Genomic DNA, 17,920 nt, shown 5'->3' on the forward strand with positions numbered 1-17,920 from the left:
CAAAATATGCCATGCATATTCAGAAGTGAAAAATGCCCTGTTCAACTTAAACTGTAGGAGAAAATTAGATAGATAAATACTATTAGGTTTTTCCAATTAAGGATTCCAAAAAATAAAAATGTTACTAAGAAAATTAAAAAAATATTAAGTTGATTGTAGGAATTAGTGACTTTCAGTGAATGGATACTGAGGTAACCTCACTGACTTAATTGGCCCATTATCTGAACATTTACTCCTTTGACTCTCCAGTAAATTAGGTTAATACATCTAATGTAACAAATCAAACCCAACAATATTCACATTGATGCAATAGGAAAATTCCGGCCTGCAGCCACATTTTGTTAAGCATGTACTTAGCAAGTAACAGTCTTTTTAGAGACAACTGACATGAGGAAGAAAAAGATTACATGGTTATCCCACTGTATCAAATAATCACTGGCAGAACCCAAGGGAACATACACATTTTCTCACTCCTATTAGTTCTAGACAAAAGTCCTAGGTCAGGTATTGGGGGCTGGATTTTCATTAATACAAAATGGGTTGCCTTCAGTGGGCAAAGTACCTTTTAAGAGATGAGGAGTCAGCCATGTTTGTCTACATCTAGGGCCACGGTCAGCCAGAGCTGCAGAGATGTTTGTGGTTTGAGAAGACATCACCTTCCAGCTTCTGCCAGGAGTTTCTTTGCCCAGACCTGAATTGATAGAAAGGCATGTTTTTCAGCCACTTCAGGCAAAGTCAACAACTTCACTTTAAATATTTGCACTAACCTATGCATATTCGTGTGATCTAGTCACTGCTTGGATACAGCACCAAGATTTTTTGGCCAAATGGCAATAACAGACACCTGGGGAGGGGTAGTTGTGTGGCTGCCTCAGTCGGCTCTGCAAGGAGAGGCTGAAAGAACAGAGGGGACGGGAGGGACCACTCTTGATCCGTGGCCGCCTGCAGAGCGGGCACACAGCCCGCGTGGGTGCAGTTGCCCTGCTGCAGGGCTACCCACGGTACTCCTGACCACCGAATATGCCGTATTTGCGGGCGTACTTACTGCAGGCGTGAGCACTGTGCTGCACCGCAGCTTGCGCGGGAGCCTGTGCCCGGGGGGGGGGGGGGGGGGGGGGAAGCGTGTGCGGCCCCTACCGCCCCCCAGGGCCGACCCCCCCCGGGGCCCCGCTGCGGGCCCGGGCCGCCCCCCGCGGCCCACGCTGCGGCAGCCGGCTGCCCCGGGGGCTGGCGCCGGCCCCCTCCGGCCGTGCCCTGCTCGCCGGCGCTCCCGCGGCCGGTTTCATTCATGCTTTAGCTCCTTCGCCATCGCCCTCTGCGATTCAGGGAAAAGGAGAGCGCGTGTGGGCGGCCTCCGAAAGGCTTCCTGTCAATCAAGGCGGCGAGCTGAGAAGAAGGCGAGCGAGGGAGAAGGAGGGAGCGCAGCTTTCCCGGGGGAGGGGGCGGCTGTTGTTGCTGCCAGCCTCGCAGCCCTTCCCGGGGGCACCTGCGGAGGCGGGGGGGGCACTTCTGCCCCACAGGCCTTTCCGTGGGGGGGCTCCTCTCCCGCTCTCCTACCTACCCCCTTCCAGCGGCGGCGGCGGTGTGCGTGTGGGTAGGGGGGACTCGCGGCTGCTCTGTCTTCGCGAAAGCGGCGAGCCCTGCGCGTACGTGACGGCGGGGGCGGCGGGCGCGGGGGGCCCCGCGGCGCCGGCCGGGCGATGCGGGGAGCGGGCGGGCGTCCCCGCGGCTTTGCCGGGGGCTGGGGAAGTTGGGGAGGCCGAAGGGCGCGGTGCGGCCCCGGCCTCGGTCCCGGCCGCCCCGCTGAGGGGGGTGGAGGGTGGGGGAGGGGCGGCAGCGGGCTCTGAGGAGAGGCGCGGGGCAAGTTCTAACGGCCGTAACGGTCGCGCGGAGGGAGGCGCCCGGCGCGCGCGCCCCCCGCGGGGGGCCGGGGAGGGGCTGCGGCGGGCGCGGCGCGGCGCGCAGCGGGGCCGGGGGCTCGGCGCAGGGAGCGGGCGCGGGCCCCGGAGCCCGGCGGCGGCGGCGGCGGCGGGCGGCTCTGCCTTCGTGCTCCCTGCGCACCTGAGCGCCGCGCTGGGCGGGACGGCGCAGGTGGGGGCGGGCGGCGGCGCCGGGCCCCGGGGGCAGCGGGCGGCGGCGGAGCTGCGGGCGGCGGCGGAGGGGAGGTAAGGCTGCGGCGGGGCGGCGGGGGGCGGCTGCGCCCGCGGCGGGGACGGGCAGGGCAGGGCAGGGCAGGCCCCGTCCGGGGCTGCCCCGCGGAGGGGAGCAGCCGCAGCAGCCTGGTCCCCGGGGAAGGAGGGGACGCGGAGGTGGGCGAGCCGCCCGCGGCGGTGCGGGGGGAGGCGGGCAGCCCCCGCGCCCGCCTTCCCCTCGCGGCTGCCCCCGAGTCCGCAAGGAGGAGGGAGGGGGCGGGCGGCCGGGAGCGGCTCCCCCCAGCGCCGCCCGCGCCCCCGGGGCCTCCTAGCGCCCGCTCCCCGCCCGGCCCGGGGGAGGGGGGGTGGCGGTGTGCCCAAGGTCGGGGGCTTTTCTGTGAATTTGTCTCCCTCCTAACGTGCTAAAACACGCGAAGCAGACGCCGCTTTATTTGCGTCGTTGCTCCGGCTGGATGAACATAATGAAGCCGAGGAAAGGCTGGGGAGTTTGGGGCGGGGGGGCGCTTTTAAATAAGCGTAGTCGGTAGTTAACCTGGCCGCAGTTAAAATACGAGCAGCAGCAGCAGCAGCTGCTTTGCGATGCCCTGGCGGAGCCCTGCTGCCGCTCGGGCTGGTGCGGCGGTCGGCCCGGGGTACGCCGCCGCGTCCTGCTAGGTGGCGGTGCTGAGAGCAGCACGGCTCGTCTGGTAGGCAATGAGGTGCTGGGAAGCCGGAGACTTGTGTGCAGCTGGGTTTTGCCTGAATTACGGGGTGGTATGAAGTGACTGGTGGAAGGGAGCAGAACAGAGGCTTCACGATGTACTCTGTGAGCTTTTTTTTGCGATTAAGAGCAAATTTTCAAACTTTACTTACGCTTGTGCTATCATACAATGGTATGTTTGTCTGATTCTTGTATTGCATCTGGAAAGGAAAAAACAAATTAGTAGCTTAAGCCTTCTGCACTGCAACATTATTTACTAAGTTCCTGAGATTTGGATCCAGCTCCAGCGGTTGCCACTTGACTGGCAAAGATTTACATCTGAGCATCAGTTTCTGTGCTTGTGTTAGAACAATAAATTATTGATTCAAAAGAAATGTGGCAGCATTGCTCTCTCTTCTTATTTCATGATTGTTATATGTACTGAGAAAGCATTTTTCAGGTTTTATTTCAGTGTTTTATCAGGCAACGTGAGATAATTTCTTTCTTGTATAAATCAGGTACTTAATGGATGAAATTCGTTGGATAGATCCAGAGCTTACACTAATCTCAGTAGATAGAGTGCTGAATTTTACCATGTGTAATATCTGAAGTAAAAAAAAAATCTATCTCCACTTTCCTTGCACTCATTTTCCAGTTTTGTGCCTTCGGAGTAGCAGAATGTAGTGCTTTTGCTGCTGTTTGCATTGATAGGTTTGATTTAGGGTTATATAGCTGAAGACCAGCATTGTTCTGCGGCTCAATATTTTCCCACCAAGATAGAGGAAATTTAGCCTATTGGTTTGAGTGTGAATAGAATGGACCCCAGAACTCTCTTTTTACATATGCATATAATGAGTCCCACGGGTTTCTGTAGGTATGTGCAGGAAGGTAAGCATATGTTCACTCATATAATCCATTTTGCTGTAATTGAATATATATTATTCCTTGTAGATTTTTGCTGATTTTTACTTCTCGCTTAGCATTATCACAATGGTTTAAGGGCTAAGCTTTGAAATGTTTGTCACTCCACTGCAGACATAGTTGCTAACTGGGTGTTGTGCATTTAAAGCTAGAACAAGGGACTTGAAATAGCGAAGCCAGCATTTTAGTAACACGTGCAATAAATGCTAGCAGATACAATAGGAATGCAAACTGAATGACTATAGCATGCATCTTTTGATGTTGATATTAATATCAATAGTGATTTGGTACAAAGCAGAAAAGCAAATAAATTCATTCAGTTTTTAAGTGCCTAAACTGGTTTGAAATGAAAGAGCTTGCTTCCATTAGGAGATGCATTTTGTGCTAAAAAAAAAAAAAGGGGGGGGGATAAAAAGGCAGAAAAGGTTATTTGCGAGCATTTTGTCTTCTGGACCTCAAAATTGCATTATGTAGCAGGATGCTTTCCTCATTGTTCCTTCTTTGTGTCTGGAAAGGCAGATGTTGCAACAGGAGGGACGATTACACTGGTTTGCAACACAGGAGGAAAAAAAAAATCTTCCTCTGACTCTTCCTGCCTCTGCCTAAAAAATCAGACAAATACAGAAGTGTAAGTCCCTCAGATAGACTGAGAAATCCTGTGTTAAAAGCAAGGATTTGTTTTCCTGGTATCATTAGCTCCATTTAGGGCTTCTCAGCACAAAGGTGGTGCAGGAAAGTTAAGTTTGTTCAACAAAAGGTGTGAAGTTAATGCACAAATTTAAAGGAAATTCTGTTTCCAGAATAAAATAAGTTAACTTGTCTAACAGACTGTGTAAAAGAATTCCACTTGCTTGAATGGATCTTGCCGTTGTCCACAAACAAAACTCTCACCAAAAGTCAGGAGGTTTCAGATCTTTCTGTCTTGTGGGATGTTGAGTCAAAAGGCAGAAGAGGCAGTGAAGATTCAAGCCCTGAAGGTTTTTGCAGAAGAGGCTTTCTGAGTTGGGATTTTGTCATGTACTTTTTAAAAAGCTGTATCTTCACAAAATTAATGGGAGTTTTGTTATTGCAGGTTCTCTTTGGGTTTGCTTGTTATCCTGTGCAGACTGTAGCAAAGTGTGACTGATGTGACCCCTAAGCTCATCCTGTAATAGGGCATGGGCTCTCAGTGTAAGTTGACACTTTGTAGAATTTAGTTTTAGCTTTTAGATGTAAACACAATGTTTCTACTTTAGAGGATGTCTGAGACTCCTTGCAGACTAAACATTCAAGTGGATCTTAAGCACTGAATAACTGACTCGTGCTACTGGCGTCTTTCAGCAGAACAAGGTCAGAGGAGACCCTGATTACTTCCCTCCGGCCCCACTTTCATGTTGTTTTGATAAATAAGTTTAACATCAAGAAATGACTCAAAGGGGCAAAAAAACAGTAGCAAAAAAGACATTTCTCTCTTCCACATGCATAATTTATCACCTTATGGAAGTTTGGTCATCTGTTTCTTGCCATACAACAGGCAGAAACTTCATTACATGTAATGTACTTGGCACCTTTGGCCCTTTATATGCTACTGCATTGCAAGTGAGTCATGATATTCCGAAAAGGAAAGGGTCTTGCAAGTCTATGGAAAGCAACAGGGCATTTTATTCCACTGGGGAGCTCTGGCGCAGTAATTCTTTCAGTTCAGTATTTTCAGACTCCCCATCCTTAAATGGTATGGAACCAACCTGATCTGTGATTTCAAGCAACATTTTAAAGAATGAGTATGGCAGTAATTTGCACGTTAGAGGTCAGATTTGAGCTTGTGTTGTAAGACCCTTGATTTTGACCAGCTAGAATTATATGTGGTTCTGTACGTGCTTGGTTTGTGTCTTTTTCTCTTAGCCCTTCCTTGCTTTGTGATCTGCTGCACATAACCTAAATCCTGACCTGTCCAGGGCAAGAGCAGCCTTGCATAACTCATTTCAGTGGGGCTCAAGTCCTTGTTTGCAGTTCTAAGAGGCTAGTGATTTAGAAATTAACAGTCTGACCTTCATGGCTGATTTAAGGTTGAGGGTAGCTCCCTCAAATATTCTAAACAGACTTAATTATTGCAGAAAGGTGTTAGTTTCTTGTTTTCTTCTTAATTCCTTATCATAATTAGTTTGGTTCTATGTTTTGCTACTGTGCTTGCTCATGTAACACCTAGCTAGTGCAACCTTCTGCATTTCTGCTACAAGTGACATGTGAACACAACTGCATGGGTTAGCAGCTCCAGTTTTTGACACAAACTCACCCTGCAGGTATAAGCAGCCCAGTTAGGTTATGGGTAGACTATAATCTCCCATATATAGTGTCAGATAAATACCTTCAGACTGGCCTCGTCAATCACTACATTATAAAAAAGCCATTTAGACCCTCTTTTTGAAAAGAGTTGAGTACATGATGCTGGGCTCACATAGCAACGAGTACAAAAATAAAAAAGAATGCTAACTACATGTAATATATTTTACATGTATGAATTTGTTTAGGATAATATGTATTTGCATTATTCTAACTGTGTAGCATGCAAACTCAGTACTCTTGGATGTGCCTGGATATGAACTACTGTCCGTATAGGTTCTGAAAGCTTCAGTGAAAACAATTATTGATAGTTGCAAGGTGCAGAGACTATTTTTTTTGCCCATAGGCATTACTGTCTCACACACAGCCAGCATGCCATTAACTAGAATAATGCAAACTAAAGTCTGTTGTATACACCTCTCTATCAAACTGCATAAGCTATGACACAGCTAGTCTTAATTACACTGCTTTCTTAAACCACTAAAAATTTTGTACTTCATGTTTCACTAGAATTGTTCTACCATTCACTTTGTCCACAGATCATGTTTCATTAGAAGTGCTGAGGAGCACCCAGAACTCTGAAGACAGCAGTTTTGTGCAAGATAAGAATGTTCCTTAAAGAAGCTGATGGAGGATAGAGCTCCAGAGTACCTGGCAGACACTGACAGCATAAGATGACACCATAGTCTAGTCTGAAATTGTAAGTCTAAGGAAGACTAGATATCCTTCACTTTACAAGAAGTTATTGCACCTAAGAAATTCAATAGTGGGCTAGAGTTTGCTTTCAGGACCTGTGCAAATGTGTTTTTCTGTTCAGTTACATTAATATGACTATGGAGTGACTAGTTTCTCTTTGGTGGGTTTGATATTCTGTATACGCAGGTGTAAATTGAATCCATGTTCTTTAGAGGAAGTAGAGTTTATTTACCCTGGTGAACTTGAGATTGGCACCCATCATTTCTGAACTTCTTAATTTCTAGAACTGCTAAGAAAGCTAGGAAATAGATAGTTTAAGTTTTACAGCATGACTAAAACTACTGGTTCTGAAGGAGTCTCCATTTCCAAAGCTGTGAGTTCATAAGGCATTGGTTCACTTGCAGCAGGCTGTGTTTGGAAGCTGCAGTTGCCAACAGTCATGAAATCATTAACATCATGAAATATGCAAAATATTTCACATGAATGATGCCTGTACCCTTACAGAGTCTTTTTACCACTGAGGCTTTTGCAGTATAGGGACCTGTCATCAGGGAGCAGTTTACAAGTCAGGAGACTAGAATGTTAATACTGCATATTGCACTTGAAGTACATTACACCATTGTAACTCCTATATTAAATACAAAAATAACACTATGCTTGGCAGATACAAGATTGATAACTACTATTGGGAAAAAATCAGTATTAATAGATCTTTTAGTGCAAACTACAAGTCCCGTGGATTTAGGTTTTTCCACTTCAAAAAGGGGAAGAATTCTATCTCAGGCTTCCATTTCCTTTCACCTTCATTAAACAGTTCTTGTAAGAAAGAGTAAATGCAGTAAGTAATCTCACCAAGTATGTTTCTAGTTGTAAAGCAAGAGGGATCAAATCCTGTCATTTGTTCCTGTGACCCTGAGAAATGCAGAAGACATATATTTGGTTGTGAAACAGGACTAATTTACCTGCAGAAATGTACTAACATTAATTTACCGAGCTTATTTTCCTTATGCACACACCTTTTCCAGAACCAGACGTCGAACGTGGAGAGGCATACGACTGTAAATATTCAGAATGGCTATTCTGGTAGCTTCCCCTGTGTAGAAATACTCTTAGATATAAATTACTATTGCAGATAGTTGGGGAAATCACATCTAAACCTAGAGGAGCAGAAGAATAAAACAAAAAAAGAAGCCCAGTAACAATGCAAGTTTAAGTGTAACCAAACATACAGAGATCTTCAAAGCACATATGCTTTGGTAAAGATACATATTTTTATCTGTAAGCCCAATGTGATAAGTTTAGATTAAATTTCTTCTTACGTATCCACTCTTGTTTCATATTTATGTATAGTGATAGCCATTTTGAACAGTGGTAGAAGACTTTCTGATTAGAGCTGTAGCTTTTTATTCAGGTAATGAGGGATCTTATATTAACAGCACGGCAGAGAAGTGATCCTGTGATATATGTTATTTCTTGATGCCCATGTAATTTAAATCAGCAGAGTTATACCTACAAATCAGAGTCTTGCTGAATCCTGAATTTTGTGTGTGTGGAGATGCATACCCTCTACTCAAAACTTAAGCAGTACAGTTAAAGTTAATGTATATTATATGTCACTAAGAATTAGATGCTAAAAATTGGTATAGGGATAGCACTAGACTCTAAAATTATGTTGGTAAAAGTGTAAAATTGTTTAAAATCAGTAAAGGAGTAGACATGGGACAATAGGGGCTGTTGCATGCAGAGCGACAAACAGGATGCTTGAAGGAACTTGTCCTTAAAAAATATATATATTTTTTAATGATTTGTAGGAGTTTTGGTAAAAATCAGTAAGTATTTTTAATTTCCTTTGTAATAAAAAGCATTGTAATTGGTGTTGTCAAGCTCCTAAGTGTTCGACACTGGAATATTTGCACTGTGGGACTACATCAACCTGTTGAAACATTGCAAACGAAAGTTAAAGGAAGTATTGCAACAAGTTCAGTGTTGGCCTGCAAATTAAAAAATAATCTAAAATCATGACTGTCCTTTTTTAAAAATTGAAATTGAAGTTTAAATTGAAAATGTTTTAGAAAACAATGACTTTATTGAGATTTAATTTGGATTTATATATTTTATATATATATGAATATATATATATGATTATATATATTGTTTCAGTTATTCCATGTCTTTCTATATCTCTCTTTGCGTTGTTTCTTTTATAACCTACTCCTATTGTTTCTAACATTCTTAGAAGGAGAAACTTGAAACTTGCACTTCTTGAAGAGGATTCTATTCAAGCTAACAGGGCCATTTGTATTTGCTAATATTAAGTCTGTGCATAACTTCTTTCAGTATTAAAACTGCAGCATACTTATGCTACCATTTTAATGTGTAGTTTACCTCTCTGCTGATTTCACTTCTTGGTGGGGCAACTTTGATGAATTTGGAGGATGAATTCATTTGTAGGAATGTATACTTTTGTTTTGGGGTGTATTTGGCTTGTTCTGAAGCTTCACTCAGTCCATGCCTCAGTTGCCCTTTACTGGCCTTCAGTTGCCCAGAGCTCTGTTGACTGGCCAGCAAGTCTCGGTGTTTAATACTGTGGGTCTCTAGCCAAAGACAGACTGCACAGTTTCTGAGGTGACAATGCTGCCAAGCCAACAGAGATAGACCAGGATCTGTTTTGTGTTGCTCTTCATTTCAGGTTTTCTGTCATATTCTCTCTGAAGGCCGTGCTCTTTTAAACAACAGGAACACAAGCAATACCACGAAAGTCATACCATTCCTCACAACCAGAAACTTCCTTCTTCAGCAGGCCTCAATTTGCATCTCCTCAGTACAAGCCTCAAAGGAGTCTTTTACTCCTCTGAACAGCCTGCACTTGTGCATCATTCTGTTCTTATTTACATCTTCAGTCCCTTAAACAATTCGCACCTTTTATGACTACAGTAGGAGAAATATTCCCACACCTCTGATTCTCTGGAGGCTGAGCTCCTAATCCAGAGCATCCACTCATTTCTGGATTGATATCTGGATTTCTCCCTAGTATTGCCCAAGGATGAGATATCTTATGCAGAAGACAGTGTCCACACCTCCTCTCCTGAAGAGGTAAACTCAGTTTTTCAAATCATTTGTCATCTCTCCTCTAAAACAGAAGCTAGACATTCTTGCAGCCAGACAGCTGGCAGGACAGAAATCTGTACAGGTCCCCGGAAGGCGGTTCCCTATGCCTTCTCTTGTGAATGCCAAACAGCCCAACAGGAGCCACAGCCAATTAATTTTACACCGTTTGAATTCTAGCCAGTGCGATTAGCAACTTTCTTCAGTGTCACAGTTCTTGCTTTCCTCATGTTGTAACCAGTAGGCCTTGCAAGAAATTTTAAGCCTGTAGGCATGGAAATTCGGAGCATGTCTTCTAATTACAGAATTATCTCAGGCACTGCTTCATGCACAGGCCTCTTTCAGAGATTTGATAACCCTTTAAAACCAGCCTTGCTTCATCTGGTGCTTTTATCAGCTTTCCCTTGTGACTGATGATTTGCTTTGTTTGCAGTGAAGGCATAGTCAAGCCACTGGAATACTGGTGGCTTTCCAGTGTTGCTAGGCTTTGCAGAGTCCAAGATTGCCTGGGATCTGTGGCTTGCCCCTTCCCTGTAATCTCTGAAGGAAGGTTTTGCCCTCCAGGACTGGTGTGTTTGTGGACTATTTATAGGAAGCCGCGCTGGAAGACATTAACTCTTGAGGCTATTAACAGCACTAAACATGATTTATGAATTCTTTTTTAATCTGAAGTTTATTATCACATGATACTTAGTTGCTCATACACAACCTATCCATTGAGCCACTTCCAAAATAAGATTACATCTCATTTTTCACTAATTCTGCCCTCCAGAAGGTGGCAGTCCTGATGCTTTCTGCCCTGAGCACAGAGACAACCATTTTCTTTCTCCCTACAGAGAGTTGCCACTCCCCTCCACTGGAAAATATGTTCTGTTTGTAATGCTGGCAGTGGCGGGAGTCACTAATGGCATCTTAGAGATTGTTAGGAATGTTTTGAAAATGTTGGCATTTTATAAAGGTGCAGAGAGCTTTTACAAATACCATTGAATAAAACCAAAATTACTGAAAAATATGCTAAGAGTTTTGCACAATGGGGAGGGGGGTCTTTGTTCTGAAATGTATCTCTCAGGTGCTATAAATAATAACTATTTTCATAATAGATGACATGCAGTCTGTAAAAGCAGGTCATTCCAATTACTAGCTTGTTTCTTCCCTCCACTTCAATGCCAGGAGATTTTTAGCAACCAGCAGCGTTTCAGACTTCTTTAGGTAGAGGTGAATGCTTTATGGGTGTGAAATCAAGGGGAAGGCCCCAGTGGAGTATAGCAGGCTTTGGAATGACTCGGAAGGCAGGATTCCAAAAGTTTAGATAGGCTTAACCAGCCTTTTTTGGCAGACAGGCAGGCAGACAGATGCTTATCTAATTTCAATCTTAAAGAAAGACTGTATCTTGCAGCCCCATTCCTGCCTCCCATCAGCTTGCCAAGACTGCAGTCTTACTTCGTGTGTGCAGAATGACAATTGTGAATTAATGGTAATGGGATTGGGAGAGAAGGAGTTGAGAGGTTTCTTTTCTGGTGGAGAATGGCACTTGGGAGCAGAACAGTCCATTGAACCTGCTCTATTCTCCCGTCTGGTGTCTGAAAATTGGGTTGTCACAAGCAGTCCATGGGTTGTAGGCTGACAGTTGTTGTATGCAGATGTAGTGACAGCACACCAGCCCCAGAGGCTTTTCCACACAGTTGCTCTGGAGATTTATTCTTAAAATTCTGCTGGTTATCACTCAAAAGGTGGGTAGCTTGATTTCCCTGCATATATTCCATGTGTTTCTCAATAGTTCATTAGACTTTGCATGTTATAGAGGTCTCTTGGACTTGACCAAAATTCAGGCTATATAAAATACAGGCTTGTGGTCCCATACAATAATAAATAACAGTCAGGCTCCTGCAGGCCTGCTAATGGCAGTGAGAGTTCTTATGGGCTTGAGGTTTCATTTTTCTCCACTCTTGCAAGATTTCGGTCATACTGTTTAGGTCAGGAGATTTGCAAGCTAGCTAGGCATCTTGATTCAGGCCCTCTGAGAGAGTACTTGTTTTGCCAGAGATGTTACTTGAGGCATACTCTATCCCTTGAACATATAATACTGCCTTTGAATTTACTGTCAACTTACAGAATTACACTTGCCTGTTTGATTTTTTTTTCTTTAATTTACAGGTGAATATAACATACTTAATATTTTTTTTCTAGCATCATCCAGACATTCTGGGAAAGGGAATCCATTTTGTCTCTGGACCAATACATTTTTCTGATGGTTTTGCAGAGTCAGTTTCCTTTTAGGAACAAGGACATGCTGCTTGCTGCTTTCCTCCTGTGCCTTGACTTGTTGAGTATGGCCAGTTTTTTTGATTTCTTTATCAGAACATCTTCCATGCTGCAACAACATCTATTCCCTCATTTTCTGTTTGGTAGCAGCACACTTTACCAGCTTGGGGCTTGGGTTTCTCTGTCTCCTTTAGGAGTGGAGCCTCTCTCTTGTTGGTATAAATCATTGCCACCATTCCACTACACTGACCAAACGGTTCGTTCCTTAAGTTTGAGAATAGCAAGCCAGAGCGGTGAAATAATTTTAGCTAATTGACTTGTTTCAGTCCTTTCCTAAACATGGAAATCAGAGCCTGCAAACATTCATAAGATGAAATTTTGGCACCGACATGATGATTTTTGTGGAACTGCAGATGTGACTATTTTGTTGTGAAACTGCTGGAAACTTTGTGAATTGCTGTAACAAATCCTATAACTGAAAAGTGTGTAATGGCTGTTTTATTCTGCTGGTGATTGCTCCCACGTTTCCAAGCCCATTTAGAATGGCCACCTAATTGAAATAGTTAACTTCTTCATTTTAACTTAGAGAAGGACTTCCCTTGCATACCTTCATGATACCTAGCTTGCACTGACGTACGTGAGGAGTTGAGTGCCTGAATGCTGTGTTTATTTTAGCCCATTATTGATTGTTTTAAAGCATGTTTTCGGACCCTTAAGTGCTGTTTTATTTGTGGTAAATTATTACAAGCATGTGCAACACTTCTTCATGCTAAGTAATTTACACTTTAACATCTCTAGTGCCTAAATTATATGTTTTTTCCTAAAGTGGGCGCTGCCATTGGTTCTTAGCCTATCTTTTTTGAACTTTAAGCATCGTGTACAACAGTGTATCTCCCAGACTTTTTTAGACAAAACCACTTTGTTTTTATCCCTTTAAATGTGGTACACACTCTCTGGCACTCTAGCTCCTCAAGCTCCTAATTGAAAACACTGTAGACTTCACTGCTGTATATAGTTCTGGCCATTTGCCACAGTTTTGCGTCTTGCCAGCAGGCAGCAGATAACAAATGGAGAATCACTGCTCGGTAAGTTTTGTAGTGAGGCTGGATAATGGGAGATCAGTAATTAAGCAATGATGTGTTTTACCTGCAGTGTATTCTATGCAGCTTGAAACATCAGTGTCCGCATTCTGTTATCCTTTGATGGATTAGATTACGTTACATTAGCTTATACTGAGAACTGTTGCTGTGTGTTGGTTTTGGTCATGACTCTAATGTTACATAAAGGGTTTTTTTAACCTGAAAAATTAATTGTGCCAGTGGTAAGAGACTGATTAAGGCATGGTGCTGGTTCCTTCATTTGAACTGAGGAGGCTATTATCCACGTACTCAGGATTTAGAAAGCAGTTCTCTTCTGCCTGGCAAGCTTGCTTAAAAGTCAGGTCCTGCTAACACAATCTCTGGCTTTACTGTGTTTTGTCACAGACTACTGGCATGGATTTGTCTGATGGCTTGGGTTTTGTAATGCTGTGCCTGTGAGAATGCCGAATATATCGGGAAAAGGAGACAGTCCAGAGCTAGCTGGAACAGTATCTGCTATCATTTGCTCTACCAAAGCACCCCGCTTAATCCCGAGACTGCTGGTACTGAACAAAACTAGAAATCAGGAGTGGATCTCCGGGCTGATGTACTGTCCTTGAAATTGGATGTTTCCAGTTTGGAATAGAGTTTCCTAGTTGTGCTGTCTTTTCTTGCTTCATCTTTCTTAGCTGGTACCACTCTCTGCTGCTCTGTGCATAGCTCTCATTCTTTCCATTTGTGTCTGTTGTCTCTCCAGCCCAAATATCGTCTCTTTTAGCTGTGTATCTGTCTCATAGAGCCCAATAACCTTCTGCCACCAAGGCTTCAAACCAAGCAAGCACAAACTGCCGTTTGTCCATCATATCCTCTCAGATGAGCAGCTTCTGTTTGATGTTGTCCAAGTATGAAAGAGGCAGTGTTTTCCTGGAAGCTATCGAATCGCCTACATTCATAATTTCTGAAGACTCAGCATGCAGCAGGTTGTCCATAAATCCAGTGAATAGCTTAGCTGGAAGAAATCTGTGTTTAGTGTAAAACTAGTGGCAGCTGAGTGCATCAGCAGAAACAAGTAGCCAGGTCAGAAAATATGAGTAATAATGAGAAGGAAGTTCAGAACCTCAGGGGAGCTAATTACCTGTGTCAGTTAAGGTAAATCAGGGGAGTTCAGTATGTGATGACCTGAAGATGAACACACCCCAGATAATTGAGGATGACGTATAAATAACTAGAGCCAGGGAAGTTATCTAGAAATTACTGCATGAGACTGCTTCAAATATTTTTGTACTTTCTTCCCAATATTTAACTTCATTGCTTTAATACAGTAGGTGATGTGCCATCTAACATGAATTTGGAAAAGAAATCTGGTTGTATGGCTTCTGAGTTGAGGAGTAAATACTCTGAGGTAGATACTGCGGTTCTGATTTCTTTAGTCCTTTTACTGTAATGCATGTGGTTTGTATTTCTCCTTAAGCATGGTATTCAGTGGGTTTAGAAGAGACAAGAATTTCTAGTAATGACAATTTTTCACATGTTGATAACAAAGTCTTCTAGTTCATAATATTTCAGAGAGCCTCAAATACAATTAACAGCAGTGGTAACTTGTAGCCCTTATTTAGATTTGGACAAAAATACAGTTTTTAAGGCCTGTGGTGGTGTTTGTAGTTAACTTTGATGTCATGACATGCAGTATCCCTGGGATCAAGCTTTATAAAGACTATTAGCCTAGAATATTATTAGCCTCTAATGGATCAGCTGTTGAGATTTCACTATAAGTAATAGGAGGGGGGGAAACATAATGCCTCCTTAATAAGGGGCTTTATCATGGATGGACATGAACTGATGGTCACCACTATAGAATATGTAAATAGAATCATTTGTTTCTGGATTTTGTTCCTCTTCTGCAACTGAGAGCTATGAATGTTGTGCTCTCTGCTTCTGAGAACACAGCTGGTATTTGGAATTAACTTGAAACCAGTATTGGGCCTGGAAACTGCTGCATTAATCTGTCAAACCGTTTCTAGCCCAGTTCCTGAAATACGAAACTTTGGTATTGCACCTACCTGCTTGTGATTGGCATCTTTCTTATTCAGTTGCTCTATGACTTTAGGAGTTGATGCTTCATAAACTACCAGACTAGAGATCAGTAGAAAACTGAGATCCTGCTATCCTTTCAGGTTAGATAAAGCCTTGCTTGCTCATCATAGCGATTTACGTGATACTGTGGGTCTTTTTTTTTTTTTTTTTTTTGTCCTAGTGAAGTATTTTTTTCCACTGTTCAAGAACTGGTCTCAGACCTTAGATCAGTGTAAATTTTAAAGCTTTTCTGCTGTGCTAATCTCTTATGCGTCATTTTAGAGCTGTTAATTGATGATAATTCTGAGTGCTTAATCCATTTTGTTTGAGGATTTCTAAGCCTTTTGCTGGCAGACTGTCAGTGACATTGGTTGATGTGGTGAGTGTGTGGTGTGTTTTTTTGTTTTCTTGGGGGTTTTTTGGAAGCAAGGGGGTTGGAAGGCAAAAGAAGTTGTTTCTCTTTTGCATCTTTTGTGTGCAGGATACCATGAAAAGCAAGGGCTGGAAAGGATAAGACTGTGATTTGTTCTCATCCCCCTCTACACCCACCAGTAGAACCAGGCATTCACGTTTGAGGACTGTGATGCTGAAGCAGAGTCCCATCTGCTGATATTCCCCTTTGCGTGAGGTAGTTCCTTAAAGAAGGGGCCTTACATAAACAGCTTTTCTGACCTTTGTTTCTGTGTGTATGCCATCTCACTTCTGTGGGTGTGTTAACTGCTGCACAGAAAAGAAAAAGCCAAAAACCATGTCAGTGCTAGAGCTGGAAAGACTAAGCACTCCCTTCAGTTGTATCCCGGTCTTTGTATCTAAGCGGGGCTTAGAGTCTTCACACAACTTGGCCTAAGGTGAGCTCAGAAGTTACCCCAAAATGAAGCTTAATTCCTCCTCATGTTGAACTTGATGGCAGAAATACCTCAGATCATAGAGGAAACAAGATCAGACTGCATCAGCAGTGGTTTGCAGGTTATAAAATTTCAAGGTCTGTCCACACTTTGTTTGAAAGGATCCTGATACTCTTCTCAGCAGCAAAAGCTGCTGTTCTGTATTGACATGACTTGAGGTTGTGTCCAGAGAGAGGCAAACAGTATTGCCAGCAGCTTTGTTTGCTTTGAGTGTTATGTCTGTGTATTCCTTGAAGAACTCATTGATTTTTTTTTTTTTTTAAGACTGCGGCAGCAATAGGCCACATGGATACGGTAGTGATACGCTGATGGTTGGAGCTCCTGCATTCATCTTTCTGGAGTAACCAGTTGTGCTACCCTCAGTGATGTGTGGCACCCCAAGATCAGTGGGGTAAATTAACCCAACAGACCTGAATAGAGGTCTGTTTAACCTGAATAGAGGACTGCTTAGCCTACAGATAGATGCCATTTGATACAATGGTGGAAACAAGCAAATGTCTAGAGCGTTATCCACTGTCTGATGAAAGCACTTAAGATCAACTTGCTGTGCTAATAAACTCAGCCTGTCTGGAGAAAGAGGGGGTTTATACTAAAAAGGTCAGGCTCACCACAGTTTATGCTGGGAAGACATCAATGAGTGAAAGGCGTCGTTCTGAGTTATAGCATGATTTCTAATCAGTAATTCCCAGTCTGGATGAGTGCCTTGACTGCTGGCTTACAAGATCTTAATGTTGTGAATAAATAAGTTTTTCAAACCTGGGTACATTAAGGGTGGTCATGTCTCTTGTATGTGCATCTGTGACCCTTTTGTAGCCTATAGTATGCAAATACTTCACTGTCTTAATTTTAGCCTTGATTTCCTTCTCTCCTTCTGCCCCTATTTCTTCTCCAGTGAAGAACAGAAACATTGATCTGCCTTTTCCAGGAGAAGCTGAGATGCATAAAGATGAAACAACTGGCCCAAAAACATTTAGGAAGTCTATATCAGGCAAGGTATGGAGCTCCTGAGTCCTGGCCTAGGACCCTGATTTCTATACCCAGCATCCTCTATAAGTAACATTGTAACAGATTCCCACTGCCTTTTGAGCTACAGTACTGGGCTCTCAGGAGGAGCTCACCGTGTTTCCCTGGCTAGGCTGTGGTGTGGCCCTGGGGCCCTGCTATGGTGCCATTGCTTGGCAAGACAGTTACAATGCCCTGGGGCAGGATAAAAGGGGGGGTCCTCCCATGCCCACTGCCAGTCTGCAGGGGTTTGCAGGCAGGACAGGACTAGGCTGAGCCCAGGTCTCCAGGGGCTCTCTGGAGGATGTTCTTGGGTGCAAATGCACCCTTGTGAGGCAATGGGAATTAAAGGATATCCAGCAAGATATCAGGACAGCTGGGGGCACCAGTGCCTGGACCTCAGGACACCAAAGAATGGAAGCACTCAGCAGCTGGCACACCACTTGGTACTGGGGCCATGTACTGGCCTTAACTTCGATCTTACTGACCTTACTTTTGACTTTACTGGCCCAACTTTGGTACTGAGACCATTTAATGCAGTTTCAGATGGTCATGAAGTGCCTCTGTCTGTTCCTCCTGCTTTCTTAATGCTGCCTAACGTTGCCACCTGTTCCCATCTCAGCTACTGCAATCCCATTTCTGGGAACTAGAAGACAGGTAAGTGCTTTCTGCTCTCACTGATGGGGTTGGATGCTGAAGGAGCTCCAAACTGGATTCTATACATCT

General features: G+C 43.9%; 1 protein-coding gene across 1 annotated transcript in view; it reads left to right on the top strand.

Annotated features, from left to right (window-relative positions):
- Positions 1-1,548: 1,548 nt before the first annotated feature.
- Positions 1,549-17,920, top strand: part of PTPN5 (protein tyrosine phosphatase non-receptor type 5) — a 93,497-nt gene continuing 77,125 nt past the window's right edge. The window contains exons 1-3 of the mRNA XM_013957929.2: positions 1,549-1,646; positions 4,826-4,923; positions 6,612-6,772. The gene's annotated coding sequence lies outside the window, so the exon portion shown is untranslated. The remainder of the gene's footprint in view (positions 1,647-4,825; positions 4,924-6,611; positions 6,773-17,920) is intronic.

The sequence above is a fragment of the Apteryx mantelli genome, chromosome 4, assembly GCF_036417845.1.
Source record: "Apteryx mantelli isolate bAptMan1 chromosome 4, bAptMan1.hap1, whole genome shotgun sequence".
Lineage (NCBI taxonomy): Eukaryota > Metazoa > Chordata > Aves > Apterygiformes > Apterygidae > Apteryx > Apteryx mantelli.